The 24,618-nt window shown below is 39.4% G+C and overlaps 1 long non-coding RNA gene across 1 annotated transcript; it reads right to left on the bottom strand.

The window, feature by feature from the left end:
* Positions 1-21,654: 21,654 nt before the first annotated feature.
* LOC110896758 lies at positions 21,655-24,221 on the bottom strand. Its single transcript, XR_002568143.2, has 3 exons — positions 24,123-24,221; positions 23,299-23,387; positions 21,655-21,810 (listed from the first exon to the last, which is right to left on the bottom strand). It is a non-coding gene; the product is annotated as an uncharacterized LOC110896758 (long non-coding RNA).
* Positions 24,222-24,618: the final 397 nt, after the last annotated feature.

Below are 24,618 nucleotides of genomic sequence, written 5' to 3' on the forward strand. Positions count from 1 at the left end.
TAGACGGCTTTGGTGGAAATCCGGTGGATGTATCGACGGAAGTTAAGGCGGAGGAAGTGGAGGATGAGGATGAGGAAGAAGTTAGGGTTTTGGAAGCGGCGGAGGCGGAAGCAACCACCGCCGATTTACGGCTCCGACTGCGGGAGGAGGTTGCGTTGCCCGTGGTGGTGGCGGTTCCCGGTGGTTGAAGGTTAGAATGGTAATAATGGTGATGTAGCAACTCCTGAAATGGAATTGGTCTTGGCTGCTTTAAAGGGGTGGGTCACAGACGCCATTGGAGAGAATTTCGTACAAAAAAAATGGATTTGAAACTGATTATCTTCATCAAGATGGAGAGAGAAAGGGAACAAATTTACTGGATTTGAATTGATTAGATTTTAAATATGGAAAGAATTTATGTTCCTTTTTTGAATTATTTTGCTTGTGTAATTACGGATATACCCTTATGTATTTAATTAAATGGAAAAAAATGACCAAATAATTACCATCATGCCATTGACTTAAAATCTCAAGATGATAAAAACCAATGGCCCAGATCAGTTCACGCAGTTCACGCGTGGGATTTTGTTCACGTTTGAACCTAATCCTATATATATATATATATATATATATATATATATAGGGTCGTGTTTTAGAGAAAACGGTGAAAAGTGTGAGAACGATTATGGATCGTCCGATCAAAACAATCCATGGACTAGATTGAACGGTGGCGTTTCGTAAATAACATCAATATTATTAGATGAGACGCACTTCATTAAGGGTAAAAGGGTCTTTTTACCCCTCATATTCAAAACGCCATCATATGATAAAATGCCATACAAAAAATAAAACGCCATTAAAAACAAAACACCAAAAATTAAAAATAAAATGCATTGAATATTACAGGAAGATGAAACAACACAAATAACTGAATTTCAGTTATTAACATTTATTAGAAGAAATTCCCTCCTAAATTACGCGCCAAAACATCATTATATAAACAAACGTAAACCATAGCTTCCATAATCACTTCAATCTATCCATTTTTTGCAAAAAAAAATCGTTAACCAAAAACGCCAACTTAAGCAAAACGCCAAAAATGGCAACAATCGTTTCATGGAGATACACTTTGGGAATCAGGCAATACGTATTCCATTTTGACAACAGAAGGAGGGTGTATGTTAAGACGGCCAGGACAATTCTAAAGATGGAAGAACAGATACAGAGGCAAATCTTATCCATTGGCATCGATCTAGACAACGAATGCCATGAAACGCATATGCTTATGAAAGCATTAACCAGAAAATTTGGACCAATCAAAGGGGCTGTGAAGCCAGACCCTGTCATGACATCATGGCGTTTTGATGATGAAACAGACATGGTGACGGTTACATACGACTGCGGAGAGCAGGAAGTCTATTGGCTAGAGACCATCATGACAAAGCAGCGACTGGGTTTCATGGAAGAATTGCATAACGCCACTTGTACCAACACAGAAATAGACTCAAAATTGGAGTTAATGTAAGACATGTTCAGGTGGAGGCTTCAGAATCTTCAGGAACAAGAAGCTGATGAAGGTGAATGTGATGATATGGATGAAGATCAAGATGAAGACTCCGAGGAGGAAGAAGATGACACAAGTGATGGATACTATTCAGATAAAGTACCTTCTGACGAAGGATTTTAATTTTTTTTCCTCTTTTTTTTTTTCTTCTATGTAATCTTTTTTTTAAGATAATTAAATGATATATTACTATCATTATTAGCAAAACGCCAAAATAATACTAAAAATGGTTAACCCTAACAAAACGCCATAAATAACAAAAAATATTTTCCTCCTTACTATTTTATTTACTCCGTTATTGTATTTTGTCATGTTGGTCTACATAAGTCCATTTAAAAAAACCGCCAAACTTAGAAGATGGGACGTCTATAACCTATAAAACTGATAAAAGCTGATCAACACAGTAAATACGAAATACAGTAACTGAAAAGACAGTTACTTTATTACTATCATTTATTACAATAAAAAGTCCCGCCTAAACTACGCGCCAAAAAACTCCTATAAGAGAGGGGTCTATACACAATGAAATTAATCACACCCAGAAAAACACAAAAACGTCATATCCTCTAGAAACCACTCCCTTTAAAACGCCACAGATGTCAAAGCTTTCACTGAAATGAATCCTTTTTCTAAGAGGGTTAACTCAATAATATTTTGCTGGATGAGATGGACAAATATTCAAGAAAGAAAGACTGATAACAGTGATATGCCATCATGTGAGCTTTCTTCTTGATAATTATAGGCATGGAAGAATGGGTTCAACTAAAGTGTAAAATGCTATTTTGGACTCCATTATTACAAATAGCATCAAGCAAGAGTTGATTTTCAATGACATGCCGCCAAACAAGAATATCACACCAAAAAATAGGATGCCACTAAGCAGCTTCTTCTGAAAAAGACGGGGTTTATGTAGGAAAGTTGGCATCTAGCAAAACTGTTCAAAAAAGGTTCAAAACGCCAAAACAAATTCAAGAAGATAGAGGCTGGTGACAGTGAAGATTCGGAAGAGAAATTAGATTACAATTTTTTATTATTTTAGTTTTCATTTTATACTGTTTTGATATCAAGTTATATGTTGATTTTTTTAACTAGTTCTCTATAAAAAAATAACATTAGTATATAAAACGCCAAAAACTACAAACACCAAAAAGCTAGAAGTATGAAAACTGGGAGAACAACTGCTGGCAAAACACATTGTAAAAGGTATTAAACGCCAAAAAAATCACTAAACGCAAAAAAAATTGGTCTTATTGTAATCTTATGCAAATATTAGAGACTCGAAGTGAATTATTATACAAAACGCCATAACGCCAAAAAAATTAACCAGAAAACTCTATAACGCCAAAAAATTATATATGTGACACAAAAACAATTAATTCAACGCCAAAAAGTTTAAAAAATACGATTAACGCCAAAAAAAACTTAGACGCCATAAATATTATACCGCGTTGGGAAATAAAAGAAGAATGAAAAGACAAAAAAGCCCCTCCGCCTTTCTCTATGACGCGGGACACGTGTTAGGCTAGAAAGCGTTCTCACCGTTCTCACACTTTTGAGCGTTTTCTCCTGAACCCGTTTCTATATATATATATATATGTGTGTTTCACTAAAGATATTTTAATAAAAAAAAACTATATTATTTATCACAATCCATTGAAATATCCATTAAAGTTTTATAAACATCATTTTTTGATACGTTACTCAACCCACCATACCCACTTATTTTTGCCACTTTTATTGTACAATTTTTGTTGGGAGCATGCATTTCGGTGAAACACAAACACACACATATATATATCCTAAAAGTTATTAAAATTAATAAATATTAAGCTATATAAAAGGGAAACAAGTAATAAAAAAATATATAACAAAAATGTAAGAATAAAATGTTAAAATCGTCTATGAGTTTTAGTCTTATTTGTTTGTTTCATCTAAAATAACAAAAATGCCCTTCACCTTAATAGAAAAAAATAAACTATATTAATGATCTGATAAAAATAACAATAAAACACAAACCTAAACGACTAAAATTCATAAAAAGTTTTATCTTGAATAGAATAAGAAGACATGACTAAACCTTAGAGATAATTTTGACATTTTACTGTATATTTTTTCTCGTAAATAAAACCTATAAGCTCAAAGAACGACTCAAAATAATTATTAAAATAATAACAATAAATAAAACCTAGGGAGATGATCAAATAGGAAATTTATTTTGGCTAGGAAAGATATGAAGCAATAGGATTATGACATATGACAAAATTTAAAATAAACAGAAGGGTATTTTAGTCAATTTTATCTAATCTTCTCCCTTCTTCTCTCTGTAACTTCAAAACCCATCATTTTCATAACCCACCATCTTCAACCTTTTCTTCACTTTCTATCTCAATAATCACTACATTATAGTGCGATTTTCGCCACCAATCAATGATTCAAACACACAATCAACGTGTTCTTCAACTTTTTTTTTTAAGAAACCCAGTTTAATTTCATGCAATATCTCATTTTTTCCCGTGATTTTGAAGCGAATCACTCGATTCGTTCGACTCAATCGCTGATAAGTGTTTCTAACATTCAAATTTAGTCAATCGTTGAATAAATCTGAAGAAATCGGCTTTGATCTATGTAAGAAATTTTTGAATTGCATTTTTACGATTTGTGTTTTTGAATTGAGTCATTGCGTTTTACAAAGTAATGAAAAACACTGGGTTTTTTTTGTATTTTCAGTCCATTGGGTTTTAAAAACAACACATTTTATGTGACATGAGACATAAGATCCACTAAAGATTGTGTTGTTGGAGGATAAGTTTATAAAGACCATTAGATTATCACTTTCATCATTCATCATCTTCAACCTACAAATCTTTCTCCTTCTTCTCCCTTAACTCACGGCCACAACACCCTCCCATACAACCTTCATTTTCAATCATCCTCCAACCAATCCATGGTGATCTAGAGGTGTAAGAGGCTAAGTTAGGAATCTTGGAGACCTTGGGAGATTGAATGACCTTCACCATTTGCTTTTATCCACTTGTTTTCTACACTTGATCATCCCTAGCCTTATGCTAGTAGTAAGACTCTTGTGATCTCATTTTACTTCATATTGTGTTGGTTAAAAGATGATACAAGTTGCTAAACATAAAGATCATGAAGAAACATAAGCATAAACATGAACATAAAGCTCTAAGTCATAAGAAATCATGTTGTTTAAGTGTTGTTATGCTTGTTGATTGTTGATTTCTCATGTTTATGATGTTTATCATCATAATAATCTTGCTAAATGATGATTAAACACATGATCTAGCAAGTATGAGGATGATTCTTGAAGAAATTATAAAGAACATCCTTTATGTTAAACATGAACTTGAATATAAACTTGTTCTAAAGTATGATGATGATTGATACATGAAATAAGTCTTGTAAATGAATGATTTCAAAATAGTTTTCCCAAGTAACCAAGATTATTTATAAGACTTACAAGATCATGACTTTTAAGAAACTAATCACATTTTTTTGGGGTTAAATCAAGACTAGAAGCATATTGTTAACAAGAAGAATACAAGAAAAATCATTTTTAGAAAATCTTCAAGTAAGTTGTAAAGGACTAAATTTTACAAGAAGGTGATTTATAAATAGACAACCATGTTTTGGTGGGTAACTAAACCTACTAAATAACATACTAAGTTACTACAACTTTTTACAAAATTTCAAGTTCATGTCAAAGTGTATATTGCATGTTTAAAGCATATGGCAAGTCTTGTTCATGTTGTCGATGATTGATTATGATTTTAAAAGAAAATGATATGCTTTGAATGCATGGAAACCTCCATTTTTAAGGGGAAACTATGCAAAATTTTTGTAGAAATTAAACACTTAGAGAAATATTTTTAAAACAAGTGTTTATAAGTAAATCTTGAGAATGGTTTTCACATAAAAGTTGCCATAATTTTTATTACAAAAATTACAAATCATGGAGGTTGGTTTTTGATAAATAAAAGTGACTAAGTATATATTAAGGAAAATATAAATATATTGATGTCATAACTTGTGTGGTTATTTGTATATTATGTGTATTAGTTATGTTATTTTAGGACTCGAAATAATATAACTCATCTATGTACCAAGAAATTACAATCCAAAATATTACCAAAAATTCCAAGGAATAAATATACAAGTTACACACAAAATATTGGTGAAACCGAACAAAAGAATGTAACTTACAAAATATTCCGGAAAACTTACTCATAAGTATATTTTTGGTAAATAATATTTTGAACATCAAAGGAACAAAAATATGATTTTTACAATTATTGCAAATTTATATCATATTTTTGACAAAGAGAAAATATATTATTTTTGGAAGTAAAAATATATTTTCTTGGAAGTTTTAGAGGATATATTATTTTTGAGAAAAATATATATTTTCTTGAGAAAACTTGAAATAAATTATTTTTGGAGAAAGATAAGTTTATACATATTTCTAAGTTGGACTTGAAAATGTATTACTTTTGGAACTTATGTGAAAATACAAATATTTTGCCAAAGAAAAAATTATAAATAATTTTTCTAAGAAGTATTTCTTAAAGTATATGTATTTCGGAAATATATATTGGTGAACTTTATTAACGATAATATTCCGGAAAAAAATATTACGAATTAAGTATAAGAATACTTAATGAATACAAGAAAATACGTTTTCTCATACATATAAATGCACTCCAGAATACAACACCGATACATGGCGAAAATATACAAGTATAAGAATACAAATACACCCATCCTTGGGAAGGAAATACATATATGAATACTTGGGAAGTATCAAGTTAATATATATTGTTTTAACAATTACTTCAAAATTTGGTAAATGTAATTTAAGTTAAAATATTTATTATTTTAACAAATAATTATATGACTTGGAATAATACCGAAGGCACAATAAAACGTAACTCAAAAGCACTAACTAATACAAAGTCAAGGCACGACCCGCTCGCCTAATAGACAGTAGTATATTGTAGGTTGTCGTGCACACAAATAGTGGCTTGAGTTTCGTCGGATTGAAGAACGCAAAACTGTGAGTTCATGTCCCCCTTTTCTCTTAACTATTTTTGGTTTTATAACTCTCGGGGGTGGAATACATGTTACGAATGTTTAAACAGTATGAATTGACTATGAACTGAACTATTAGATCATGTGAGCATAGACTAAATTTGAAATGTCATTAACTCTTAATTAGGGACGAATGTTAGATCTAACGGGTACGGCCGAACCCCACTCATGGTACTTGTGACCACTTGAGTGCTTCGGTGTCCCAGTCGAGGTGAATCGACATTAGTCAAGGTGAATCGACATTAGTCAAGGTGAATTGACATAGTCATGGTGAATTGACATAGTCGAAGGGGAATTCGACATAGTTGAGGGAAATCGACGAGGGTATAAGCCTACTCATTTTGAGTACTCCCTATGTCCTCACATGCTTTAATGTCCTTGTAAAACATTTATTTGATATGTTCATAGATGCTTTTCATACCTGTTTTCAAAGGAGTCTCTCAAAGGGTTACAAGTTTGTAAGTACTAAACGCATGAACTCGCTCAACTTTTGTTGATGTTTTCCAAAATTACATGTATTCCAGGTAACAAGTTGGATCTTGGGCGCGGGTGTTGTTTCTAGAAGTAAATTCCAAGTTTAGATGTCATCCACTTTTTTTGAATTGTATCCTAGTCGAAGGTTGTGTTATTTGAAACTTAAATAACTGGTATTTGTAATAGTTTTACTTAATGAATGGATGAACATCGTTTTGATCATGTAGTTGTTTATTATGATTGAATGCAATGGTATTAAACAAGTCACACCTCATACCTTCCGCAAAAGTCAGGGTGTGACAGTTTGGTATCAGAGCCTCGATTGTAGTGAACTAGGATTCCTTCACGAGTCTAGACTACAATCACTAGGACTCTCCCACAAAAACATTTTTACAAAAAGATTTTTCATTGCATTCACATAAGTGTCAAGATCCATGAGTCAAACATTTTTCAAAGAAAAGACAAGGCAAGGACATTGGTAGGGAGGAGAATACCCCAAATTAAGGTGCCAATTAAGGCATAGTCTATGTGGGATAGACTTGCCAGAGACAAAATGACCCCCCCCCCCCGTGAAAGGACAAATGAGAGTTACATGTGATATGATACATCTAATTGTCTGTTTATGCTAAGTAACATATTTGTTTATTGATATATACATACGAATAAGTGTACGGAATAATTATTGACGTGAATAAGATACTGTGACAACTCGAGTTTCTGATTTTCACTTTCGCACTTGATGCGTGTTGACTTTGACTGTTTAGTTGTTTGTATTGTGAATTGGAAGTTGTACGTGTTGTGTTTTAATGAAACGATTGTCATTTGGCCTATATGTGATTACTTGCTGTGGTAGAAAATAATGTTAGGATTATTATTAAAACACTTAGTCTAGATCGGAACATGTCATACAGTTCGAAGGATTCGAAGGACCACGAAGGATGACCTTCGATTCGAAGACCTCGAAACATATCCTTCGAGCACGAAACATATCCTTCGATATGTTTCGGCCCAGTCTTTCCAATGGGCTTGGCCCATTACTGTGATACGTATATATGGGAGTGCATGTAAACTGATGGTTATTTTCTAAAAAAAAAAAAACCCTAGTTCCTTTGTGTGTGTGCGACGGCAAAGCAGACTTAGTCCCTGTTCGAAGGATTTTATTTCCGCAACCCCGATTTCCGGTTAGTGTGTGATGTTGTTTATGATGTATGATTTCATGATTGATCAATGGTCTTGCAATATGTTGTTTATATGTTGTCATGAATCGGATAAGCTAGGTTTAGCAAATATAATTGGATTGAATAGTCATGATTACTAGGATGTTGTTGTTGATCGGTTAGCAAATCGGTCAAACTTGTTTGATTAATCGGCCGGATTGTTTGTATACGAATTGGATATGTATGTTAATCAGGTTGATAATCGGCTGAATATGGTAATCGGACATGTTCATGTAATCGACACCTATGTGTAAGTTGGATAGTTTAAATAATCTTGTTATTCAGATTAGGGTTCTTGATAAACATGGGAATTATGCTTGTTTGATCTGGTTGATGTTAACTGATTTGTGATATTGGTGTTAATTGATAATCACAGCAAAACTTGGAAACTTGTAACGTAACTGATATCCATCGAAAGATATCAGTTACTCGAAACATGGTAGTAACCGAAAGATACCGAAAGATACTAGATGTTCGAAACATAGTGTTGACCGAAGGATAGCAATGACCGAATGATAACATTAAGTTCGAAACATAACATTCTGTTCGAAAGATAGCTATGATACCTGTTAGTCGAAAGATCTCTAATGTGTCGAAAGATGACCATGAATTGAATGATAGCTGATGTTCTACTGTGAAATAATACGTGTTGTGTCGATATGCAAACTGACTGTTATGTGAACATTAAATTGCATGCGTATCGTTGTGAACATGAACTGATTTGTTATACGTGCATACGATAGGACGTGAATAAATTACTTGTGAGTGCATAACCTAGCATACCGAGCAAACCAAGGTGAGTTCACACAGCCAAGGCATGGGTTCCCAGGGTGGGAATGGGTTGGATGATTACTTGTGCATACTTTGATACTGTAACGAACGATTAAACTGTTGATGCTTACGAACTACTCAACTGCCTTCGCACCCACCCTGGTCGGTAAAGACTATGGTCGCGAACGAACTGATAAATTGCCTTCGCACACACCCTGGTCGGTAAGGACTATGGTCGCGAACTAACGAACATAATCTTCGCACACATGCCTGTGAGGCCGCGATGGAATTGATACGATACGAAACTTAATTGAACAAACGCACTATTACCCAAACTAAACTATAAACTGTGAACTCGCTCAACTAGTTTGTTGATTACCTGCTGCATGCCTTGCAGGACCTTAGGTACTTATGGAGCTTGCACTGGAGGAGCGGGACGTTGTGGGCAGTGGATTATGAACGCTATGTTTAAACATTTCGAATAATTGAACTTATGGTTTACTTGGGTTATTTACTTATGCTTCCGCTACTGATACTATGTTTGTTTTGAAACATCAATTGTATTGAATGAGGTTTTACGAACTACTTTATTTATGTTATGCTATGTTCAATATGATTGGTGGCTTGATCCTGGTCAGTCACGCTCCCAAGCGGTGATACTCCGCAGGTGGATTTTGGGGGTGTGACAGATTGGTATCAGAGCCATTGGTTATAGAGAACTTGGTTTTAATATGGAAAAAAAAACGTTTTTATTAAAACCAGACTATAACCAGAACAGTGCTCTCAACGATCCACAACGACGCTTCGCTCCACGTGCAAGACTCAACTTCCTAGGTAATAAGGTTTATGTTTATTGCCTACATGCTAGAATTTGCTTAGAACTTTGCTCGTAGTATGCTTACATTACTTTGCTCACAACTTGTCATTGCATGAGAATACTTATGTGCTTACACTCTTCTGTCATCGCACTATTCGCGAACCTTTCTCACTTATGTTGCCTTTGATGTGAAGATCAATGGCCGCACGAATTACCATGACTCAAGCCCAGCTAGAGGCTCTCGTTGCTGCGGCAGTTGCAGCCGCCCAAGCAGGTAGTACACCCTGCAGTATAGACACTAGGATCTTTAGATCCTACATTAATTCTCGTACTTAACTTTGCCCTATTCGTACACAATAGGTCAACCCGCTCAGCAACAACCTGGGTGCACATTCAAGAATTTCATGGACTGTCGCCCTAGCTCGTTCAGTGGCACGGAGGGGGCAGTTGGACTCCTCCACTGGTTTGAAAAGCTCGAGTCGGTTTTTGAAATGTGTGAATGCCCTGAGGCTCGCAGGGTGAAGTTCGCCACTGGCACACTTGAAGGGATTGCGCTCACTTGGTGGAACGCACAAGTGCAGATCTTAGGGTTGGCAGCTGCTAACGCCACACCCTGGAATGAATTCAAAGAACTGATCAAGCGGGAATACTGCACTAGAGAAGACATTCACAAGTTGGAGGATGAGTTGTATAATTTGAAAATGGTTGGTTCGGAGATCGAAGCTTACACCAAGAGATCGAATGAGTTGGCTGTGTTATGTCCAACTATGGTGGACCCTCCTTACAAGCGTATCGAGTTGTATCTCAAAGGTTTGGTGCCAGAAATACAGAGCCACGTTACCTCGGCTAACCTCAACAATATCCAGGAAATACAGCGTCTCGCTCACCGCATCACCGATCAGGCAGTGGATCAGAATAAACTGCCGAAGCGTGTCGGCGCTACTGCTACAGCTGTTACTACAGTCACTCCCACTGCTGCTACTTCTGCCACACCCAGCGAGAATAAAAGAAAGTGGGACGGGGATTCCAGCAGGGGATCAGCGTCTGTTCAGTCCCAAACTCAGCAACGTCGCACCAACGATTACCAGAGTCCGAGTCAGCAGTCATCGGGCAGTCAGGGACATAGTGGTTATAAGGGAAATCACCCGTGGTGTAACAGGTGCAACAAACACCACAGTGGAAGATGTCGCAGGAGTCAATGTCAAAGATGCCACAAGATGGGCCATGAGGCCAAAGATTGTAGAAGCGCGCGACCAGTGAATCAGAACCAGCAACTTCCACCGCCAGCTCCACAGAATCAGCAGCAGCAGCCACAGCGTGGAAACCGGGGGTGTTTCCAGTGTGGGGCTGAAGGTCACTACAAACGCGATTGCCCTCAGTTGAACCAGAATCGCAATAACAACAACAACCAGGGCAACGGGAATGACAACAATCAGGGTAATGGTAACAACAACAACGGCAATGAAGCTCGAGGTCGTGCTTTTGTGTTGGGTCGAGGAGATGCAGTGAATGATCCCAATGTGGTTATGGGTAAGTTTCTTCTCGACGATATTTATGTTACTGTTTTATTTGATTCGGGTGCTGATACAAGTTATATGTCACTGAAAATGGGTAAATTATTAAAACGTACACCAACACCCCTAGACACCAAACACGTCGTAGAACTAGCCAATGGTAAAAGTGTAGAAGCCACGCAGGTAGTCAAGGGTTGTAGTATTGTTCTAGCGGGTCAGACTTTCTCGATTGATCTCATACCCATAGTTTTGGGTAGTTTCGACGTCGTCATCGGTATGGATTGGTTATCCCAACATCATGCGGAGATCTTATGCAAAGAAAAAGTTATTCGTATTCCTCGCTCCAGTCAGGAACCTCTCGAAGTACAAGGTGACAAGAGTGGTGCTGTGGTTGGCATCATCTCTTACTTAAAGGCGCAGAAATGTTTACGAAAGGGACATACCGCCATTCTGGCACTTGTCACTGACGCATCAGCAAAGGAAAAGAAGCTGGAGGATATACCAGTTGTGCGTGATTTTCCTCAGGTGTTTCCTGAAGATTTACCTGGTTTACCTCCTCATCGTCAAGTTGAGTTTCAGATTGAATTAGCTCCAGGAGCAGCACCAATAGCCCGCGCACCGTATCGTTTAGCTCCAACCGAACTGGAAGAACTGTCGAAGCAGCTGCAAGAGCTCTTGGAAAAGGGCTTTATTCGTCCAAGCTCTTCGCCTTGGGGAGCTCCAGTGTTATTTGTGAAGAAGAAAGACGGTACGTTCAGAATGTGTATAGACTACCGTGAACTCAACAAGGTGACAGTGAAGAACCGTTATCCTCTTCCGCGCATCGACGACTTATTCGACCAGTTGCAAGGGTCGTGTTACTATTCCAAGATTGATTTAAGGTCAGGGTACCATCAGCTGAGAGTCCGGGATGAGGACGTCTCCAAAACCGCTTTCAGAACTCGCTACGGTCATTACGAGTTTCTTGTCATGCCATTCGGGCTTACAAACGCACCTGCAGTCTTCATGGATCTTATGAACAGGGTGTGCAAACCCTATCTCGACAAGTTTGTTATCGTTTTCATCGACGACATTTTGATTTACTCCAAGAGTCAGGAGGAGCACGAGCAGCACTTACGCCTTATCTTGGAACTTCTTCGAAAGGAGCAACTGTATGCAAAGTTTTCAAAATGCGACTTCTGGCTTCGTGAAGTCCACTTCTTAGGCCATGTGGTGAACAAGGATGGGATTCATGTCGATCCATCCAAGGTTGATTCGATCAGAAACTGGCCAGCACCACGTACACCAACAGAAATACGCCAATTCTTGGGTTTGGCGGGTTACTACAGGCGATTTATTAAAGACTTCTCCAAGATCGCGCAACCACTCACTATGCTTACACAGAAAGGTGTCGTTTACAGATGGGGTAATACTCAAGAGACCGCTTTTCAGTACTTAAAGGATAGGCTTTGCAGCGCACCTATTCTTTCATTGCCAGAGGGCACGGATGACTTCGTGGTTTATTGTGACGCATCAATACAGGGTCTGGGTTGCGTATTGATGCAGCGGGATAAAGTGATAGCCTACGCTTCTCGGCAACTCAAGGTTCATGAACGGAACTACACGACGCACGATTTAGAGCTGGGAGCTGTTGTTTTCGCGCTTAAGATATGGCGACACTACCTGTACGGTACCAGGTGCACGATTTACACCGATCACAGGAGTCTCGAGCATATTCTTAGGCAAAAGGATTTGAATATGCGTCAACGAAGATGGGTTGAACTTCTGAACGACTACGAATGCGCCATCAAGTATCATCCAGGCAAGGCCAATGTTGTGGCTGATGCCCTCAGCCGGAAAGACACTCTACCTAAGCGCGTGCGAGCGCTACAGCTTACCATTCAGTCCAGTCTTCCTGCACAGATACGAGCTGCTCAGTTAGAAGCACTGAAACCCGAAAACGTCAAGGCTGAAGCCTTGCGCGGTTCGAGGCAACAAATGGAACAAAAGGAAGACGGCGCCTACTATGTAACGGGGCGTATTTGGGTCCCACTTTATGGCGGCTTACGCGAACTTGTGATGGATGAAGCGCACAAGTCTCGCTACTCAGTACATCCAGGGTCGGATAAGATGTACCACGATATCAGAACAACTTATTGGTGGCCAAACATGAAAGCTCTTATCGCAACTTACGTCGGCAAGTGTTTAACTTGTGCAAGGGTTAAAATCGAGTACCAGAAACCATCAGGCCTGCTTCAGCAGCCTAAGATACCGCAATGGAAATGGGAAGAAATTTCCATGGATTTTGTTACGGGCTTACCTAGATCCCAGCGTGGGAATGACACTATTTGGGTGATCGTTGATCGGCTCACAAAGTCTGCTCACTTCTTGGCTATCAAAGAAACGGATAAGTTTTCTACCCTAGCAGACATCTACATGAAAGAAGTTGTTTCGAGGCACGGAGTGCCCACTTCTATTATTTCGGATCGCGATGCACGATTCACGTCAGAGCTTTGGCAAGCGATGCACAAATCTTTCGGCTCACGTTTAGACATGAGCACCGCATATCATCCTCAGACGGATGGGCAGTCTGAGCGAACTATCCAAACCCTTGAAGACATGCTTCGGGCATGTGTCATTGATTTCGGCAACGGCTGGGAAAAGCATCTCCCTTTGGTGGAGTTCTCGTACAATAACAGTTACCATACCAGCATTCAAGCCGCTCCATTTGAGGCATTGTACGGACGTAAATGCCGGTCACCTCTCTGTTGGGCAGAGGTGGGGGATAGTCAAATTACGGGTCCAGAGATTGTAGTGGACGCCACAGAAAAGATAGCACAGATACGACAACGCATGGCGGCAGCACGCGACCGTCAGAAAGCCTACGCGGACAAGCGTAGAAAACCATTGGAATTTGAGGTCGGGGACCGGGTTTTATTGAAAGTTTCACCCTGGAAGGGTGTGGTACGTTTTGGCAAACGGGGCAAACTAAATCCGCGGTACGTCGGACCATTCGAAATTACAGAAAAGATTGGCAAGGTAGCCTACAAGTTGAACCTACCAGCTGAACTCGGTGCAGTTCACAATGTATTCCACGTGTCGAATCTGAAGAAATGCCTATCAGATGAAAACCTCATCGTTCCTTTTAAGGAACTCACTATCGACGAGCGGTTGCAGTTCGTCGAGGAACCAGTTGAAATCACGGACCGGGATGTTAAGGTCCTCAAACACAAGAGAATCCCTCTTGTTCGAGTTCGTTGGAACTCCCAGCGTGGTCCAGAGTATACCTGGGAACGCGAAGACCAGATAAAAGAAAAGTATCCCCAGTTATTCGAAACCAATGCATCCACTCCTGAGGCTGAAGCTACTACTACTGAATTTCGGGACGAAATTCCAAATCAACGGGGGGATGATGTGACACCCCAGGAAAATCAGTGAACAACGTAACTTACCTAGCTTCCTCAGTGAGTGCGTACCAAATTTCGGGACGAAATTTCTTTTAAGTTGGGGATAATGTGACAACTCGAGTTTCTGATTTTCACTTTCGCACTTGATGCGTGTTGACTTTGACTGTTTAGTTGTTTGTATTGTGAATTGGAAGTTGTACGTGTTGTGTTTTAATGAAACGATTGTCATTTGGCCTATATGTGATTACTTGCTGTGGTAGAAAATAATGTTAGGATTATTATTAAAACACTTAGTCTAGATCGGAACATGTCATACAGTTCGAAGGATTCGAAGGACCACGAAGGATGACCTTCGATTCGAAGACCTCGAAACATATCCTTCGAGCACGAAACATATCCTTCGATATGTTTCGGCCCAGTCTTTCCAATGGGCTTGGCCCATTACTGTGATACGTATATATGGGAGTGCATGTAAACTGATGGTTATTTTCTAAAAAAAAAAAACCCTAGTTCCTTTGTGTGTGTGCGACGGCAAAGCAGACTTAGTCCCTGTTCGAAGGATTTTATTTCCGCAACCCCGATTTCCGGTTAGTGTGTGATGTTGTTTATGATGTATGATTTCATGATTGATCAATGGTCTTGCAATATGTTGTTTATATGTTGTCATGAATCGGATAAGCTAGGTTTAGCAAATATAATTGGATTGAATAGTCATGATTACTAGGATGTTGTTGTTGATCGGTTAGCAAATCGGTCAAACTTGTTTGATTAATCGGCCGGATTGTTTGTATACGAATTGGATATGTATGTTAATCAGGTTGATAATCGGCTGAATATGGTAATCGGACATGTTCATGTAATCGACACCTATGTGTAAGTTGGATAGTTTAAATAATCTTGTTATTCAGATTAGGGTTCTTGATAAACATGGGAATTATGCTTGTTTGATCTGGTTGATGTTAACTGATTTGTGATATTGGTGTTAATTGATAATCACAGCAAAACTTGGAAACTTGTAACGTAACTGATATCCATCGAAAGATATCAGTTACTCGAAACATGGTAGTAACCGAAAGATACCGAAAGATACTAGATGTTCGAAACATAGTGTTGACCGAAGGATAGCAATGACCGAATGATAACATTAAGTTCGAAACATAACATTCTGTTCGAAAGATAGCTATGATACCTGTTAGTCGAAAGATCTCTAATGTGTCGAAAGATGACCATGAATTGAATGATAGCTGATGTTCTACTGTGAAATAATACGTGTTGTGTCGATATGCAAACTGACTGTTATGTGAACATTAAATTGCATGCGTATCGTTGTGAACATGAACTGATTTGTTATACGTGCATACGATAGGACGTGAATAAATTACTTGTGAGTGCATAACCTAGCATACCGAGCAAACCAAGGTGAGTTCACACAGCCAAGGCATGGGTTCCCAGGGTGGGAATGGGTTGGATGATTACTTGTGCATACTTTGATACTGTAACGAACGATTAAACTGTTGATGCTTACGAACTACTCAACTGCCTTCGCACCCACCCTGGTCGGTAAAGACTATGGTCGCGAACGAACTGATAAATTGCCTTCGCACACACCCTGGTCGGTAAGGACTATGGTCGCGAACTAACGAACATAATCTTCGCACACATGCCTGTGAGGCCGCGATGGAATTGATACGATACGAAACTTAATTGAACAAACGCACTATTACCCAAACTAAACTATAAACTGTGAACTCGCTCAACTAGTTTGTTGATTACCTGCTGCATGCCTTGCAGGACCTTAGGTACTTATGGAGCTTGCACTGGAGGAGCGGGACGTTGTGGGCAGTGGATTATGAACGCTATGTTTAAACATTTCGAATAATTGAACTTATGGTTTACTTGGGTTATTTACTTATGCTTCCGCTACTGATACTATGTTTGTTTTGAAACATCAATTGTATTGAATGAGGTTTTACGAACTACTTTATTTATGTTATGCTATGTTCAATATGATTGGTGGCTTGATCCTGGTCAGTCACGCTCCCAAGCGGTGATACTCCGCAGGTGGATTTTGGGGGTGTGACAGATACCTTCGACTCTGAATCCTATTATTGTTCTTAACTCGCAAGATGAAGCTATCAGCCTCGCGTTCATTGCAAAGCTCATGGCTGGAGTGATTACCAAACGAGATTCTGAGCTTGTTTCCGTAGGAGATGGCTGCTCTTCCCTCTCGATTGTGAAGGTGCCTGACTAGGGTAGTGACGGCGAGGCAGAGGCGGCAACCTTGGACAACTTCTTAATCAGCAGGACGAGGTCCCTGTGGCTTTTGTGAAGCGAGATTGACGACACACTTGACCAGACAAGGAAGATGAAGTATTCATCTCAAAGGTGCCCCTCCAACTACTAGGAATTCTCCTTATTCCTATTCCGTTTAATCATCTTGCCTATTCGCGTGTAACGATAACGAATGTTAGCGCATGGACCACTGCAATGGTCCTTTTCATGTCAGAGGTATAAGGACAGTAGTGTCCCCTCCGTGGTTGATCATCTGCTTGGACGAGGGAAAATTAGGGTAACTGTGCAAGACACAATTTATTATTACGGGGGCCCACGTAATAACGACTTGTAGTGCATGGAAATCCTGGTGGACTCTGCGGGTCAGGCTAATGATCACCATCCCTCCAAAAATAATCTATAGGTGTTCACACCTTCATCTGGTAGAACATCACCTAGGCCATTGCTTTAGCACTTTACAAAGTAGGAAACCTGTCTTTGCCTACTTCGTGTCTGACACTTCTATCCGTCTACGAGCCGTTGGGAATCAGTTTCTAAGCAAGTGAAGATGGCTAACACGCGGGAAATTTTCGGTGACGTTACACTCCCTATCACCTCTATATGCACAAACCCCACCCATTGGAATGCATATCCGTCATGGTGAAGCTAAAGACCTAAGAAAACCAATACAGACGGAAAATAACTACCACTTCATATTATGAAACTTGTATGACCGAGGTGATGTAGCCTCGAGTTCATTTTACTTTTTCCATTGCAAACAATAAGTCAAGTTGCCAAGCCTATATGAGAGCCCAGTGGTTGCTTCCTTACTTATACATTATTATATATATATGCATGAGATATTGGGTGATTACATGTTTGCTGGTGGTAATATGTACCTCATAGGAAATTTTAGAATGTTGTCTAACCAACCCAATACCTTTTGACAGAGGAGAATGCCGCCCAGATGTGACACAGACACCAGTACGTTACCAAGGACAGAAGCCAAGCTTCAAGAACGCATCTCACAGGCAATTGCACGACATGAAGCCCTCCGCTCTGAACGCAACGGTGGCACTTCTGGAAATAACCCTCCAACTGGCTGCACATATAAACAGTTCCTGGACTGCAAGCCATTGAATTTTGACGGCACAGGAGGTGCCGTTGCATTTGTTCGTTGGGCAGAAAAGACTGACTCCATTCTGAGAATGAGTAACTGTTCGCCCTAGCGGAGTGTTACCTTTATCTCAGGGTCATTTTTGGATGGCGCACTCTCCTGGTGGAACCTTCAGGTTCAGACCCTTGGTGAAGAAACTGCTTATGCACTGAGCTGGGACGAGCTCAAGGAAATGATGCAGAAGAAATACTGTTCTAGGGCCGAAATCCAGAAGCTTGAGACTGAGTTCTGGAATCTAAAATGGACGGGCCGAAGATCGCTGAGTACGTCCAACCCTTTCATGACTTGTCTAGGGTCTTTCCCTACTTAGTCAAGCCGGAATTGAAGAGGATTGAGCGATTCATTTATGGACTTGCATCGCAAATCATGAGCATTGTTACTGCCTCAAAGCCTCAAACCATCACAGAGGCTATCGATTTTTGTGTTATGCTTACTGAAGAAGCTCTTCGTATGGGAAAATTTTCGGAATCTGAAACAAACAAAAAAGAGACTCATGTGGAGTCTTCGGGCAATAAGAAAAGGAAGTCTTCGAACCTAAAGGTAGGCACCCAAGTCAGCAATGGAAGCTCTAAGGCAACAAAAGAAGGGAAGTGAACCCGCCCCGTGGCAGAAAGGCTTATGGAGCCACTAATAAGACCGGTGGTTAGGTATACTGGGGAAATAAGCTGAGATGCGAGGGATGTAATTTTTACCATGGAGGTCAATGTCTGAGGCCTAAGTGCGGGAAGTGTGGAAAGGAAGGGCATAGCAAGGATGCCTGTTGGGCGAAGGATCCAGGCGGAAGAGATAATGGTAGAGTACCAGGTTGCTACAGATGTGGTGAAGCAGGGCACTTTAGGAAAGATTGCCCTAGGAAGAATCAAGCGAGGAAGGGTCTTCACGATTGGAGCTCGTGAAGCACGCCAGGATCCAGATGCGGTTACGTGTACGTTCCCTATTAACCAACCTTATGCATCTAATTTTGATTAATACCGGCACCAACTTTAACCTTGTATGCTTAGAACTTAAGAAACTGCTTGGCCTAGTTTCAAGTAGAATAGACATCCCGTATTCTTTAGAATTGGCATATAGAAGGTTAGTTTAAGCAGACTAGGCGATTAAGGATTATATTTTGGGAACTCAGAAGGCCGGAATCTTCTATTACCATTGACTTGGGAAGTCATGATATGGTAGTCAGCATGGATTGGATATCCAAGTATAGAGCTGATGACGTTCGTTATAAGGAAAATCAGTCACATCCCTCTTGCGAATGGTGAAACACTTATAATACACAACCTTCTTGCAATAGGTGCAAGGGTACTAGGCCCCATAAGACCGTGGGTCTGCGACATCTCACATTGGTCAAAGAGACACAAAAGCGCCTCCGAGTAGACTGCATAGCCATCCTAACTCATGTTGTCGATAAGGGGACCGAGGAGCCAAAACCTGAAGACATCCCCGCGATGGAAGAAGTTCCAGAAACCTTTCCTGAAAACTTGCCAGGAATACCTCCACAACGACAAGATGACGCCTTACTGACTAGTTTCATCCGATATACAGGAGCCTCCGATGCAACTACAGGATCTGCTAGGCAGAGGAAATCTACCAGGCGGAGCTTCTCACCCTGGGAAGCCCCAGTGTTACTCGTTAGGAAACAGGACAACAGTTTTACACGCGTACATAGCCTACTCCGAGAGGAACTCAGAGGGAATAATGAGTGAGAAAAGCGTTACGCATAGGTTACGTGGAGATAGGTGACTGACCACTAAGAATCGGTACCCCTTACCGAGAACCAATGACTTGTCAACCAACTACAAGGTCCCAGCTACTACTCCAAGATGGAATTAAGGACATGGTGTCCTTAGTTAAGGACACAAGAAGAAAGTTGGCAGTTTCCACTTTGCATCAATTTCAGAGAATTGGATATCCAGGATCGGTATCCTTTGCCAAGGAATGATGACATGAACGAACCAATCGTAAGGTTCTAGTTACCACTCGAAGATCGACTGGAGGACAGGATGTCCTTAACTGTGAATACAAGAAGAAAATATCCCTAAAACGACCTTAAGGACTCGCTTCGAGCATTACGATTCCCTTGTCGTGCCGTTTGGCTTAACACATGCATCGACAATATTCATGGACCTCATGAATCGAATGTGTAAGCCATACCTGGATAGATCATGATTATATTTATTGACTACATTCTTACATGCTCAACGACCAAGGAAGGTCATGAGCAACATCTGCAATTTATCTTGGGACTCTTGGAGAAGGAACAGTCATGTGCTAGGATGCCGAAGTGTGAACTTTGGATTCGCAAGGCAAGATTCTTAGGATACGTGGGAGATAAGAATGAGATTCATGTCGACCCTGCAATCAAGAACTAAGAAGTCCCACAAGATGCAACTAAGAAATTTTTGGGGATTGTAAGGTGTATTAGACTACCCCTAGAAAACCTTTCAAGGACTACTCAACCGCTAGCAACCCTAACATAGTCGACACCTATCTTGTCTTCACCTAACAACACCAATAGGGTTGCGGCTCTTGTGACGCTTCTTGTTAAAGTCTCGATTGCGCGTTGATGCAACGAGACCACGTTATCGCATACGCGTCACGTCGATTAAAGGAATCACGAGAATAGACTCTGAACTAGGTACACTAATTGTGCGCTAGAGTTTTGGCACCAGTACTTGTATAGGAAAACGCTGCACGATCTTTACTAATCACAAGGGTTGCAGCACCCCGTCGATCAAAAGGACTTAAACATAAGATAACGAGATAGAGTGAGCTACTGAATGAATGCGACTGTGAGATTAAGTATCCCCTAAACAAGGCAAGCGTTGTAGCAGACGCCTTGAGCCGCAAGGAACGCGTAATGCCTCTAAGGGTGTGAGCCTTAGAGATGACCATACAGACAAATCTCGTCACTCAAATTCGGGAAGCTGAGCATGAGATGCTCAAACCAGAAAACTTTCAAGCTGAAGCATTATATGGAATGTAAGTGCAGTATTGCCTAAGGAAGACAGAACCATACACTTCCTTAAACGACTTTAGCATCCGTTTCGCGGCAATTTACGAAGTTTACTTTGGGGTAAGACTCATAGGTCTAGGTACTCGATCCACCCTGGATCCGGCAAGAGGTACCAAGACTTGAAGGATTAGGATGAGTGGTCCAAGATGGAAGTTGATATGTTACACCCAGATTTCACATTCCAAAATGCGATATTATCCTACTATTATTTGACAAAATTCGGGCATGACCCGTTCGTAATAAGAGCAATTCCCTGTCTGACCAACTGGTAAGAACTTAAATACGACACAGCGGAAGAATATGAACCCAAAATTCCGTTCTTAATTAGACATATCTATCACATGAAGGTTCGAGTATGAAATGCCATATAATCATTAAAACGGATTTACAACTTTTTATAACATTAATGCTTCAAGACCTATATGAGTCAGACTATGTGACCTTTCTACTCCGTACAATCCTTGATCTCAACTCGAACTAAGCCCGCGTCACTTTGATAATGGTAGCGGAAACCCGAGCGATACCTGTGGACACCACGTACGACCAAACCCTTAGTCATTAACACACCATACAACATTAAACAATATAATAGAAATTTGTAAAGCATTCAATAAAGTTATCGTGGAATGGTCCAAGCACTTTCTTAAATACACTTATCCAAATCCGGTTTCAATCCTTCATGAACCCGACATGCTCGTACCTGCATTCATTCCAACTCAAGGCACATCATTAGTAACCATAGATATACAAACACCTTGATAACGTTTATGCATATGTCTCAAGCATTGAACATTCAATCACACATGCATTCACACCTAAATACTCAACATCATAAATACATACATATATATATATACACACACATAGTACCTCCATACATGCCAACATCCCTTCCTACGCGCAAACTTATAACCTCAAATGTATACACAAGCTTCTTTTTCAATTTCTTACACGTAAGTTTATGCCGGACTGACATACTTACAACTTTACATAGTCTAAACGATATACAATTCAACCTACGCGCCTTCAGGATTCTTACACATATATATACTTATAAAATTTCCTGCACTAACACGAGGCATTCTGTTCATTGACTAACCGACGACCTTTAACATCATTGATATACGAAACCATTCTTAACATAATGTAAGTGGCCTTAGAAAACCATTCTTAGTCAAGTCCCATGCTCAAAACATCAAAATTCCAGCAAAAAGCCAGCAGCACGGTCCCTCGCGGGCCGCGTAAGCTTAGGCTTACTATATCGCGGGGGCGCGACAGCTCCACCGTAAGCAACGGTGGCTACCGTAGCTTACGGTGGTCATAAAACTCTTACGACAGCTAGCGACTGCCTTACGGCAAAAAACAAAATCCAGCACCCACCGTAACTTACGGTGGGCACCGTAAGCTACGGTGGCGCCCAGATCAGCATCTCAAAATGAGCCAAAAACGCTCGTAACTCATTCGTTTTGCATTTGTACCGCTAGAAGCTTATTCCTAAATGCTCGTAAAATTATTACTTACATAACTAACTAAAAGTTCCTGCCCCGGGCCCTTAATCAAGCCGAATTTTTCCTTAACAATTCATTACTTAAGTATCATTATTCGACCCATTCATGACTTTATCAAGCAACTCATATGTTTACACTTAAAACTCACATAATGATAATGTTATAACACCTTACACTAACCGGGTACATGAAATGCCATCGTCATACTTGTACGAACATTTCGTGATAAAGCATACCCTCACTTTGACTTATTAACCTAAGTCCCCATACTCGGTTGGTGCACTTATGTGCATTTTTACCCATTACCCGGTTACATACCGTAGCCATTACTTAGATAGCAAATGTCATATCATTACAACTTTATATTGTCCCATTCTGTCTACTTAGCTAAAATTACCGATTTCATACAACCAAAACCATATGAAACTTCAAACATTACCATGCTTAATTAACTAACGCTACTTTACTTAAACAAAATAAGAAGTGATTACGGAAATTACTTACCTTATGCATCCGTATTTGCATTGCTTCCTCATGTCCTCTTGACCCGTTAGCCTCTCATGCTTCCACCCATCTTGACATGATTTCCTATACTTTCATTTCATTACATCCACGTTCTTGTTAGCATACGGAATTATACATAAGAACTACCATATTAATTTACATTTCACATTCGGCTTCCATTAATCATTTCAACAAGCATATTGTATATTCATAGTGAAATACTCATTTAACCACATAATCACATAATTACATGTACTAATCATACTAGAAACCTCCATAATTTTACACTTGCACCATGATCCATACTTAGCAACAAACTATATCTAAACGCACTTCTCATGTTAGTTTACTATCAAACACCTCTTTGTCACGTTCTATATCTAATTACCACTTTCTTGCATATAATTTCACCATCTAACTTCACCTAGTCATTTCATCAAACACTTGGCGCGCGTACAAGTTTCTAGACATAATGTACAAGTATTCTTCATACTTTTTCTTCCTAGTTCTTGTTTTTAATCATCAAACATACAAAATATCAATTCAATTTCATAGCATATTCAACATAACTAACAAAGATTGATTACATACAACATAATCTACCAAGGATTTAAACAAAGGTTGGACATGGGTGACATACCCATGTCGCCACTCTTACCATCAATGGTGGTTTCACAACTAAACATCAAATTACTCAGAACCGTTCATAATCCAAGCTTTATTTATTGATTCTAACACATCCTCATACTTAATTTCATATGAAATCAAAGATACATCACATAACCATACTTGAAAAAATCATTAAATCAAAAACTATGACTTACCACATGTTTAGCAAGGCTAGAAGATCATATATTCAGGTCCATGCATAAGATTTAGCCTTGATTTCTATTCCAATTCTCTGATTTAGGGTTTGAGAGGGTTTCCCCCTCTTTTCTTCTCCTCTGCTCGAACACACACCTACGCCCAAATGGGTGTTGGGATTTTTAGGTTTTTGTTTTATATTTTATCTTTTTATTTGCCCATTTTCAACCCCTCAAGTTTGAGCATTTAACCTTCATTGGCTATCCTTTGTTATAATTCATTCTTAGCTTAAAATCAAGAGGTCACTTACATTCTAACTAGGTCAATATTCCTAGTTATTATTATTTCATGCTATATATAACAGAAGACATATTAGAAATTATAAAAGTTCGGATTTTGGGGCGTTACATGATATAGCTACTTATGTGGGTAAAAGTCTTACTTATGCCAAAGTTAAGACAGAATACCAGAAATCATCAGCACTATGGCAACGGCCTGAGATCTTCATGTGGAAGA

Source organism: Helianthus annuus, chromosome 12 (assembly GCF_002127325.2).
Source record: "Helianthus annuus cultivar XRQ/B chromosome 12, HanXRQr2.0-SUNRISE, whole genome shotgun sequence".
NCBI classification, from domain to species: domain Eukaryota; kingdom Viridiplantae; phylum Streptophyta; class Magnoliopsida; order Asterales; family Asteraceae; genus Helianthus; species Helianthus annuus.